General features: G+C 45.1%; 1 long non-coding RNA gene across 2 annotated transcripts in view; it reads right to left on the reverse strand.

Moving 5' to 3' along the window:
- LOC146204603 (uncharacterized) overlaps nt 1-12605 on the reverse strand; it is a 66598-nt gene that overhangs the window by 41296 nt on the left and 12697 nt on the right. For both annotated transcript variants that reach the window (XR_014703974.1, XR_014703973.1), the window contains exon 7: nt 7029-7166. This is a non-coding gene — a long non-coding RNA (uncharacterized LOC146204603). The remainder of the gene's footprint in view (nt 1-7028; nt 7167-12605) is intronic.

Below are 12605 nucleotides of genomic sequence, written 5' to 3' on the forward strand. Positions count from 1 at the left end.
CAACTATTAATGAATCCTAATCAATCTATTAGATTAGGTTTAGTCACGTGAAATACTAAGTTGTTTGGTGCACCGCACGCGTAAACACTGCGATGTGACGTGTGATGCTCATATGAGATTCCAATTTTCACACGTTATATAGATTGACTTCACGGCAAGCAAATCATCATCATCATCATCATCATCAGCCTGATTATACCCACTGCAGGGCGAAGGCCTCTCCCATATTTCTCCACTTAACCCGGTTCTGTGCTAGTTGTATCCACTTGACCCCTGCGAACTTCTTAATCTCATCCGCACACCTAACTTTCTGCCGCCGCTGCTACGCTTTCCTTCCCTTGCAATCCAGTTTATTACCCTCAGCGACCATCGGTTATCCTCTCTTCGAACTACATGTCCTGCCCATGTCCATTTCTTCTTCTTAATTTCTACTAGAATGTCGGTAACTTGAGTTATTTCTCTGACCCACTCTGCACGCTTTCTATCTCTTAATGTTACCCCTACCATTTTTCGTTCCATAGAACTCTGGGTTGTCCTCAACTTAAGTAGAACTCTCTTGGTTAGCCTCCACGTTTCAGCCCCATAGGTGAGTACAGGCAAGATGCAACTGTTGTATACTTTCCTCTTGAGCGATACCGGTAAGCTGCTAGTCATAATCTGCGAGTGCTTGCCAAATGCGCTCCATCCCAATCTTATTCTTCTTGTTATTTCCTTTTCGTGGTCCGGATCTGCGGTTACTACCTGTCCTAAGTAGACATATTCGCCTACTACTTCCAGTATTTCGCTACCTAATGTAAACTGCTGTTCCTTCCCGAGGCTGTTGAACATTACCTTAGTCTTCTGCATATTGATTTTCAAGCCTACCTTTCTACTTTTCCTGTCTAGGTCATCAATCATTATTTGCAGTTCATCCCCCGAGTTGCTTAGCAAGGCAATGTCATCAGCAAATCGCAGATTACTGAGGTATTCTCCATCTACCCTTATCCCTAACTGCTCCCATTCCAAGTCTCTGAATACTTCCTCTAAACAAGCTGTGAATAGTACTGGGGAGATTGTGTCTCCTTGCCTAACACCTTTCTTTATTGGAATTTCGTTACTTTCTTTATGCAGAACTATGGTTGCTGTGCAGCCACTATATATATCTTCCAGCACTTTCACGCACGGCTCGTCTACCCCCTGATTTCGCAATGCCTGCATCACCGCCGAGGTTTCAACTGAGTCAAATGCTTTTTCGTAGTCATTGAATGCTATGTATAAGGGCTGGTTATATTCCGAGCATTTTTCTATCACCTGATTGTTGGTATGGATATGATCGATAGTAGAGTACCGTTTCCGAAACCCTGCCTGATCCTTTGCTTGATTGCAGTCTAAGGTTGTCCTGATTCTATTAGCGATTGCCTTAGTAAATACCTTATACGTAACAGACATTAACCTGATTGGTCTGTAATTTTTAAGGTCCTTAGAGTCCCCTTTCTTGTGAATGGGGATAATGTTTGCATTCTTCCATGGTTTCGGTACCGTCGATGACACCAGGCACTGCGTATACAGGGGGGCCAGTTTTTCTAGCACGATATCCCCCCCGTCCTTCAGCAAATCTGTAGTTATCTGATCCTCTCCAGCTTATTTCCCCCTTTTCCTAGTTTCTAATGCTATCTTGACCTCATCCTTCGTCACAGGTGGAACGTCTGCATGTTTTTCCCTACTGCAAATCTCATTACGGTCCTGACTACTTTGGCTACTGTAGAGATCTGTATAGAACTCCTCGGCTACTTTGACTATCTTGTCCATATTCGTGACGACGTTGCCCGCCTTGTCCCTTATCGCATACATCTGGTTTTTACATATATCCAATTTCTTCTTTACCGCTTTAAGGCTTCCCCCGTTCTTTACAGCATGCTCAATTTTCTACATGTTATACTTACTTATATCGGCCACCTTGCGCTTATTGATTAGCTTTGATATCTCGGCCAATTCGATCTGGTCTGTTTGATTGGAAGTTTTCATACTCTGGCGTTTCTTAATCAAATCTCTCGTCTCCTTAGACAGCTTACCGGTATCCTCTCTAACTATCCTACCGCCTACTTCTACCGCGCACTCAGTAATGATATCTCTGAAATTATTGTTCCTTGCCTCTAGGGTAATGTCGCCATCCTCAGTTAGAGCTGAATACCTATTCTGTAGCGAGATCCTGAACTCTGCTGCCCTCCCCCTCACCGCTAATTCGTTGACGGGTTTCTTCCTCACTAATCTGTTGCGTTCCTTCTTCAGATTTTCAAGTTTACCAGAGAGGCGACAACTAGGAGTAGGTTTCCTTATCAATAAGTATATAGCGGGTAATATAGATCAATTCTATAGTATTATAAAAGGGTTGCAGGCATCGTAATTAGGCTTAATAAGCGGTATAAACTGAAGGTTGTACAAGCCTATGCACCTACATGTAGTTATGATGACCAGGCAGTTGAAAGCTTCTATGAAGATGTAGAATCGGCAATGCAAAAAGTAAAGACGCATTATACTGTACTAATGGGAGACATCAATGCCAAGGTAGGGAAAAAACAGGCAGGAGACCAGGCAGTAGGTGACTATGGCATTGGTTCTGGGAATAGTAGGGGGGAGTTACTAGTTGAGTTCGCAGAGCGCAATAACATCAGAATCATGAATACCTTCTTCAGCAAACGCAAGAACCGGAAATGGACATGGAGAAGTCCTAACGGGGAGACTAAAAACGAAATCGACTTCATAATGTGTTCAACCCCCGCCATTATTCAAGATGTAGAGGTAATCGGGAAAGTGCGATGCAGTGACCACAGGATGGTGAGGTCCCGAATTAGCCTACATCTGAAGAAGGAACGCAAGCAAATACACGTATACGAATGCAACACTGCAGGTTTGAGAACAGTGTCGATGTGTCGTAATAGGTGTGACTAGAAAACGGGGCGGAGGTCCGGCTGTGGGGAGCCAACCTTCATAAGCATAATGGAAAGAAGATTGTATGAGAGAAATAACGTGCGATGAATAGGTTGATCTGTGTTATGTGTCAAGATAGCCATTGCAGTTCTGACAAAGGGAAAGTACGCGCCTGTTAATGACGTGGTGTGTAACACATCGTGCGGGCGAGAAGGTCCTGCGCTAGGAAAGGAATTTCGCTTCTTGAATTGAGGCCAGCAGTAGGCACCACAAAGAAACACCTGTTCACGCTACAGCCTTTCGAGAAACGTGAAGAGCCAGTAAAAATTATCATTTCCCTTTGCTAAAGATCTTCCCTAGTCAATGTTGCATACCGAAACTTACTTCAACGTGTTCAGTGAAAGACAATGGAGAGGGACATTCTGGAAGGAAAGGAGCAATTGCGACCAAACAACTGGCGCATGGATGGCCGCATTACCGCCGTTATAATCATGCGTTGCAACCATTCGCCTGTACGAATGTCCTTTTAATTGCGAAGGTTTAAAACAGCTGGCTTTCTATGGTCTCTGCATCGATTCCTCCATAGATCCATGGCAGCGATCATACTGCCCACAAGATTAGCACAGTGGAAAATTCTGTTATTCGTACATATAAAGCTTGCCAGAAAAGAAAAAAAAAAGGGGGAAAGAAAAAAAAACGAGCGCTAGAGCCACACGAAGCATTCGTGCACTTCGTAGCGCCCAAGTCGTCTATCGGATGGTTATAGGCAGCAAAGATGTACTGCTATGGTCTCGTCGTTGCCATGCTTTGCAGAAATGGCTGCCACTAACGTGTAACGACACATGATTGGGCAGGGTCTTCCTGCAGCCCAAAACCGCGATGCAGTTGGTGCCGCCAGAATGGTCACGTGATCACAAGGAAGATTAAGCATCCCGATGTTTGTGCCGAAGGAGAGAAGGACGACTCTCCAAGCAAGGGGCTCTCTGAAAAGCGGACAGTCGACAGAAAAGGACGTAGTGTTCTAAGTGGTTAACTATTAAAATTGAAAAGAAAAATCTTTTTATGAACAGACGCGTCCAATAAACATTTGATTCCGGTAGTGCAGAGCTCGGCCTCGAAGAAAAATTTGTTTTCTGCTAAGCTGTTCCTAAGTGCGCAAGCCACCGCCGGCTTCCGGCAAAGTAATAAGACGAATGACTTTAATGGCCCACTGTCCACCCTCCGGTCGAAAGTATTTTCTTCCCCGGTGACTGTGAGACTTCGCCCCTAGAACGCAAGGCCGCAAAATGTTTTTGAAAAGAGTAACTAATAACGCAGTTACAGCCACCGCAATCAGCGATTCTATCATTCCTCTCTCCTTCCGTTCCCTCGCAAAGGCTTTTCACTCGCCTGCCCGAGGCCGTCTAGCCTCCGCAATACAAATTCCGCTTCCTCCTCCGCGTTTAGCGGGAGGTGGGGCGTGGCTCTTCGCGAGCGCGGGAAAAAAAAAACGGTCGAGGGAGCGCGTGCCGCTGGATTCAGTCTCGTCGTGGCGAGGGAAAAGCGCGCGGCGAGCGGTAGACACCCATCCTTCTCCCGTCAGTCAGCGAGACGGACCAATGGACATCGTTCGCGATACGTACGTCATTGCTGTGGCCCGTCGGGCCAGCGCAGGAAACGGGGAAGCTGGCTTCCCAGAGGAGAGCATGAGAGAGCTTTGAATTGTATTTTCGATGCTTTGTGGCGCGCGTGTCACTGTAGCATTTTGCACAGAATATCTCCGGTACCTGATCGAAACACTGGGCTCCTTTGCTTAAAAGGGCCTTCCCTGGACAGTGGCCCTTTAATGGCTCATACTGTCAGCGATCGCCCGGTAACACTAAAGCTGTAAATCAAATGACGTCATGATGAAGCCATCAGAAAAATAAAAATCCTGTTTCCAACGGAAATTAACCTCCTAGCCTTGGATATCCAGCCGAGCGTTTTAACTAACTGCGCCACGCCGGGACCGTGATACGCATATCATACAGTGAGGATGACAGTAACGATGATAATGACAGTGCATTTAGTTGATAACGATAATGAGATAAATGAACAAACTTGATGCTTCCTTTCAGCAGCAATGCTAAGGCTTCCGCATTTCTGTAGTGTAGATTCAACAGTGTTCTGGAAATATTAACTTGTACCTATCCTTTTTCAAGCATATATGCCGCTGCCTGTAGAATAATACTTTATTCCGTAAAATCCCAGTATATATACGTACAACCGCAATGCGAATAACGATTCATAAATCTGACGAGCCGCAATCACAAAAAACAGAAAGAAGTGGTTTAGTGACTATTTAAAGACTAAATGGCCACAAGAATTACTCAGAAACACAGCCCTTGATGATATCTGCAGAACTGTTAACCAAGCCTACATGTTTGTTATTAACCCTTAGCCTGAAAGTACTTGAGTTTCTTCTATTTCAGGCAACTGTTAACGAATCGTAATCAATCAATTAACATGTATATGCACGTACCCAGACGGAAGGTTTAGTCGCAGTGCATACTAGGTTCTTTGATGAACCGCGCACTAACACTGCGATGTGACGCTTGTTGCTCATATGAGATATAAATTTTCACACACTACATAGAATGAGTTAACGGCAAGGAAGTGCATGTAGTCTAATGGAGACATATATCGATTTCAACTGTGGCTGATAACTTTGCTTAAAGGTGAGTGCAGGGTATAATCGATAAGAGCATAAGGCGTAATTCTCTCAGACGAAACTCGACGACTGAAGCGATGTCACAGCCAGGAGCCCAAGTTCAGAGGCATATTTCAAAGACGCATCCTCTACAGACCAGATAATACACAACCAACTCGATCGTAAACATCGTGCAGGATGCTTCCAACCATATTCTGCATTCACGCATTCCTTAATCGCGAACCGACACACTGACAAATAAAGTATATACTGTCACTGCAAAGCCCAGATTTCAATATTCGTCCCGCAGCGCCCGGCTTGCACATAATATTAAGATACCTCATAATATATATAAAAACACTTCGAATGCCCCTCATGTATTGAGCAATGTACCATTCTATATTGTCTTGAAATATTTTCAAACCGCCTGTCATTGGAGATTTATACGCAATGGCGTGCTCTCTTTATATTGCATTTTTTGGCGCTGCTAATCCCAAATAGCCTCCTAATTGTTAGTATTTTTTTTTATTTCTGCTCCCTTTTTTATCTCTTTAAAGCAGCAATTGTCAATAATCAAATAATTTCCTATCCCACCCCATGGAAAGGAAGGGGGAAATGTTTCTTTTTCATTAGGTTGCATTCTGAGGTGATTTAGATCCGTAGTCTTCACAACGCTTTAAGAGGTGCTGCGACACTGGTCCACTTCACAGTTTACAGTGTCCGAAAATAAACCTCCCGTCTGGTGGCTCCGCCCTAGAGACCACGCGAGAACCATATCACTGAAGAAGAAGAGCACTGCGTGAGCCCTTGTATGTATCGTGTCTTTCCGTCGTCTTCTTCAGCGCCAGCAGGTCAGGCACGTGCCCTCGAGCGGATCTGTTCGAAGACTGTTCTCTGCAGCAAATGCTCCGGTTATTTCCTTGCTACAAATTGAACCGTGGCAAACGAGGCGAAGAGCGACGGCCCTTTTGCAGATCCTGCACTTCAAGTGGAATGCCTACCACTGCTATCCCAAAGCGAAGAAACGCCTCCATGGAAAAGCTCGTCTGGCACGTGATGTGTCAGCGAATTCACAAACGGCCATCTATCCCTCTAGCACGACCGGCGCACCCGTCCAGTCCAAGGTTACCACTGCAGTCCAGCCTGTCAACGGTGGCCGAGGCAAGTGTCAGAGTGACATCAATCATTACGGTACAACTTATCTCTGCGGCGGCTTCGACTCCTTCGAGGATGGCAGGTTCCCGCAGTAGCAGCGGTTCCACAGACACCATTCATTTTCTCTTGGCGAAGAAGACGCCGCAGGAGAGAATGTTGGTACGCAATTGGACCGTGTATGTTTCCCATGCATGGTCTGTGGTGTACTTAATTGATTCTACGCGGCACTGCAGGGAACCAAGAGGCTGACAGCCGACGTGGGCGCCAGAGAGAGGCTACTTACGGCCGTAACACTAACCTGCGCTGCGGCTCCAGATCGTGCTCCAAAAAGAGGCCCGTCCAGCGGCACAGCTTGCACAGCCTTCATCCACTCGCAGTCTTCGTAGGATTTGACTGCACCACCTCAGCCAGCGACAATGGCAGCGATGCCATGAAACTGCGAAAAGAGGATATGCAAGTTTTTGGATTTTGCCCAGCCTGGGATGATTTCTAGTAATTGTGCAAATTATAATGCTAAAATACATGCGTTTTCAGCAAATTTTTTGTCGGTTGAAAGTATTCACGAGCACCGTGTAACGCATGCCGGAAAGCTCACATCAGTACGCCATCTACATCAACGTACCCCACCCGCCAACCCGAACACTCATAGACTAAGATTTTGGTAACCACGAACGGCGCGTTCTGGACTTTAAGACATACAATCTCAGTTCGCCAGAAGTCACACGCATGGGCGGTGAAGTAAAGCCTGTGAAGCGTTCAGAAAAACTATAATAGACTAATTGTGTGCATGTGTCTGTGCGCGTGCGTGTGTGTGTGTGTGCATGTGTGTGCGTGTGCGTGTGGGTGTGCGAGTGTACGTGCGTGTATATGTGTGTGCGTGCGTCTGTGTGTGCGTGCGTGTGTGTGCATGTGTGTGTGCGTGTGTGTGTGTGCGTACGTGTGTGTGTGTGTGCGTGCGTACGTGTGTGTGCGCGCGTGCGTGTGTGTGTGCGCGTGCGTGTGTGTGCGTGCGTGTGTGCGCGCGCGCGCGCGTGTGTGTGTGTGTGTGTGTGTGTGTGTGTGTGTGTGTGTGTGTGTGTGTGTGTGTGTGTGTGTGTGTGTGTGTGTGTGTGTGTGTGTGTGTGTGTGTGTGTGTGTGTGTGTGCCGCCTCTTGCTGGCCTCAATTCAAGAAGCCTTTCGAGACACGTGAAGAGCCAGTAAAAATTATAATTTTCCTTTGCTAAAGACGTTTCCTAGTAAATGTTGCACACCGAAACTTCCTTCAACGTGTTCACTGAAAGGCAATGGAGAGGAAGATTCTCGAAGGAAAGGAACAATTGCGACCAAACAACTGGAGCATGGATGGCCGCATCACCGCCGTGACAATCATGCGTTGAAACCATACGCCTGTACGAATGTCCTTTTAATTCTAAAGAATGGAAAAAGCTGACTTTCTCTGGTCTCTGCATCGATTCATCCAAAGATATTCATGGCCGCGATCACACTTCGCACAAGATAAACACAGTGGAATATTCTGTTCTTCGTGCATATAAAGCCTGCCAGTAAAGAAATAAAAAAGGTAGAGCAAAAATAGCGCGCTAGAGCCACTTTTCGTACTGCTTAAGGCTTCTATCAGATGGCTATAGGCAGCAAAGCAGATGTACTGCTATGGCTGCCACTAACGGGTAACGACAAATGAATGGACATGATCTTGCTGCAGCCCAAAACAAGCAATGGAGTTATTTGGTGCCGCCAGAAGGTGCACATGATCACAAGAAAGTTTTTTTAGCCTGAAAGCACTTGAGTTCCTTCTCTTTCAGGCAACTGTTAACGAATCTCAATCAATCAAATAGCATGTCTATGCACGTACCCAGACGAGAGGTATGGTCGCAGGGGACCAAACCTCTCGTGACAGCAACACGCGTCACTGCGATGTGATGGCGTGTTGCTCATATGAGATTTAAATTCTCACTCGATACATAGAATCAGTTAACAGACGGAAGTGCCATATATCGATGTCACCTCCGGCTAATAACTTTGCTTAAAGCTGAGTGCAGGGTATAATCGATAAGAGCATAAGGCGTAATTCACTCGGACGAAACTCGACGACTGTACCGACGTCACAGCCAGGAGCCCAAGTTCAGAGGCATATTTCAAAGGCGCATCCCGTAGAGACCAGATAATACACAAGCAACTCGATCGTGAACATCGTGCAGGATCCTTCCAACCATTATCGACATACGAGCATTCCTTAATCGCGAACCGACAGACTGACCAATAAAGTATATTCTGTGGCTGCAAAGTCCACATTTCAATATTCGTCCCGCAGCGCCCGGCTTGCACATAATGTTAAGATACCTCACAATATATATAAAAACACTTCGAATGCCCCTCATGTATTGAGCAATGTAGCATTCCATATTTTCTTACAATATTTTCAACTCGCCTGTCATTGGACATTTATACGCGATGGCGTTGTCTCTTTATTTTGCATTTTTTGACGCTGTTAATCTTAAATAGCCTCCTAAGTTAGTCAACAATGGAAACACGGTGGCCAGTTGGTTGATCATACTGGGAAATACTGCGCTACTTGATAGACAGAGACAAGGGAAAGACGACACACGAATGAAGCGCAAACTTAACACTGTTTATTTTTATCGACAAAACACGTACATATTGGGCATGTCAGCTGGCATCCAGTCGACACCATGTCAAATCCATTCCTGTTTTTCATGCAGTTTGCCCTAATCGTCTCGACTGCGGAAGCCGGCGCTGTGAACACGGAATTCATCCTCGCTGAATGCCTACGCCAGCACGGAGACTGCGCAAAAGAAAAAGAATTTCCGAATCTGAGTGACTGCTGGGGATCGCCACGTGCTACCTCATCGACGTCATCGACGAACCACGATATAAAAGCCCTCCTGCCATCATCCTTCTTCAGTGGGCATGTCAGCTGGCATCCAGTCGACATCATGTCAAATCCATTCCTGTTTTTCATGCAGTTTGCCCTAATCGTCGCGACTGCGGAAGCCGGCGCTGTGAACACGGAATTCATCCTCGCTGAACGCCTACGCCAGCACGGAGACTGCGCAAAAGAAAAAGAATTTCCGAATCTGAGTGACTGCTGGGGATCGCCACGTGCTACCTCACCGACGTCATCGACGAACCACGATATAAAAGCCCTCCTGCCATCATCCTTCTTCAGTGGGCATGTCAGCTGGCATCCAGTCGACACCATGTCAAATCCATTCCTGTTTTTCATGCAGGTTAGTAGCAATGTTTCTACAATCAAATCCAATAATATGTGCCTTATCCAGCTGACATGCCCACGTAGAGTGCTTGAAGTTTATTTTATTGGTCGTGACCTCGTATTGTCTCTACTTATGCTGTGTGGCAACATTGAGTCCAACCCTGGGCCACCCACTGAACAGCTACTGACCCAGCTCCTTGAAGGCCAGAAAGATATTCAGCGGAGACTGGGCGAAATTGAGGCCAAATTGCACAAAGTGGAAGAATTCACATCAGCTATAAATGAATTCAGAGATTTAAGCCGGGAGCTAGAATCACGAGTTACAGGCTTAGAAAGGAAGCTTGTCGACCTAGAAGACCGGGGCAGACGAAATAATGTAATCGTGTTCGGAATTCCTGAAAAATTGAATGAAACTTACGAAGAACTGGCACAGAGTGTGTTGAAAGGCGTGTTCTGTGACAAAATGGACACGAAAGTTGTTTCAGCCGAGAGAATTCATAGAATCGGTCGCAAGCAACCTAACAAGCATCGACCTGTTATTATCAAGCTGATGGATCATCGTGAGAAAGTTAACATACTGAAAAACTGCTCGAAACTAAAAGACACCGATTACTCTATTTCAGAAGACTTTTCGTATACCACGCGGCAGATACGGAAGAATCTCTGGGAAAGCACCGCAGAGATTCGAAAAGCCGGTCAGAAGGTTAAGCTAATCTACAACAAGATAAAAATTAGTGACGATCTGTTTGTTTGGGATGACACTAGCAAAGAAAAAGTCCTAGAGCATGGCAGCCGGAATCGAAAACAAAGTGACCAATGAATCGAGAACAATCAAATTAAATCGCTAAAATGTATTCAGTTTAACGCCCAAAGCATTGTGAACAAGTCTGAGGATTTGGAAAGTATAGTAGTGGCGCATAAACCGCATATCATTATAATCACCGAAACCTGGCTGCACTCTGATATCACTGATGAAGAAATTACACCACCAGGATACAGAATTATGCGCAAAGACAGGACTTCTCGCGGTGGTGGTGTTGCAATTCTTTTTCAAGAATCTTTCCAAGTAATCAGGCTACCTGACGTGCAAGGAATTGAATGCGTCATTTGTAAACTAATTCTAAATGAACTTAGTCTTGTTATTGGCGCGTTTTACCGCCCACCACGAGGTGACTGTGTTTTCTTTGAGAAACTAAATGAGTTCTTATGTACTACAAAAGCACAATCAAGTAATGTACTATTGGCTGGAGACTTTAACATGCCGCTCGTCAATTGGGACAAACAGTTTCCAGAGCCGCTCTGCACATCAGCCGAACTTCTTGTAGACATCGTACTTGATCACAATTTAACTCAATTAGTAAAGCAAGCAACGCGTATACAAAAGGATAAGAAATCCATTCTTGATCTTTTCTTCGTTAGTAACAGTGTCTTTCGTCGCGGTCCTCTACTTCAATATTTCGAAGGCATATCTGACCATGTTATGGTATCTTTAAACATTCCATTGCTTCTTCCGAAAAATAAAAAGAAAGAGGTGCGTGTTGTGCCAAACTTCTCGCGTGCTGATGATGTTGCAGTTTTAGACTTACTTGATATTTCATTCTCAGATTTTGTGGTTCTTTACGAATCCTGCGACTGCTCAGTAGAAAATCTCTGGGTTTTCTTTAAGAACCTTGCTCTGAATTGCATTTCGCGTTTTGTGCCTACTCGGGTAATTACCCTACGCGCCAGCAGCCCTTGGATGACGAGGGAACTTGTACGCATGGGACGAAAGATTAAGAGAGTTCGCAAAAAACTTCGGCGAAGCCAGTCGGCAGTTGATGCTGCTAAACTGTCTGATATGCGCTTGAACTTAAAACACAGTATCAAAAAAGCAAAAGAGTATCACTTTAGCGTATCTATGAAAAACTTTCTTGTTTCGTCCCCTGCAAAGTTCTGGCGGCAGTTATCAAAGAAAAAGAAACCTGTGTACAGCGTTGTCGTTGACGGCGAACTGATTACTGATGCGACACAGATTGCTTCGTCTTTCAACCGTTTCTTTTGTACTGTGTTTACGCACGATGATGGTAGAAAGCCTCATTTTAACTCAGCTTGTCCGCCTATTACTGATGTATCTGTAACTGAAGAAGGTGTTTTCTCTCTGCTTCTCAGTTGTGACGCAAAAAAGACGCCGGGAATTGATGACATACCAAATACGTTTCTTGTGAGATATGCCGAATGGTGTTCCAAGTACTTAACGCTCATATTTAAGAAGTCTCTATTAAACGCCGAGCTCCCGGAGGACTGGAAGCACGGAAAAATTATTCCTATTCCCAAAACTGAAAATTCATCTCTACTTAGCTCATATAGGCCAATATCTTTACTGTGTACTTCTTCAAAAATACTTGAACATATACTTTTTGGGCATATATCAGCCTTCCTGGAAACCAATCACGTAATTGACGACCAGCAACACGGCTTTCGCAAAGGCTTCTCTACAGTGACCCAACTTCTAAAGACGATGCAGGATTTTGCCGCAGCCATTGATAACCAATGTCAAATTGATGTCATTTTTTTAGATTTCGAAAAAGCATTTGACCGGGTCTCACACAGTAAGTTCTTGCTAAAGCTAAATACTATCTTTAAAAACGATGTACTGTTGACGTGGA

Source organism: Amblyomma maculatum, chromosome 1 (assembly GCF_055883805.1).
Source record: "Amblyomma maculatum isolate TAMU_Amacu chromosome 1, ASM5588380v1, whole genome shotgun sequence".
NCBI classification, from domain to species: domain Eukaryota; kingdom Metazoa; phylum Arthropoda; class Arachnida; order Ixodida; family Ixodidae; genus Amblyomma; species Amblyomma maculatum.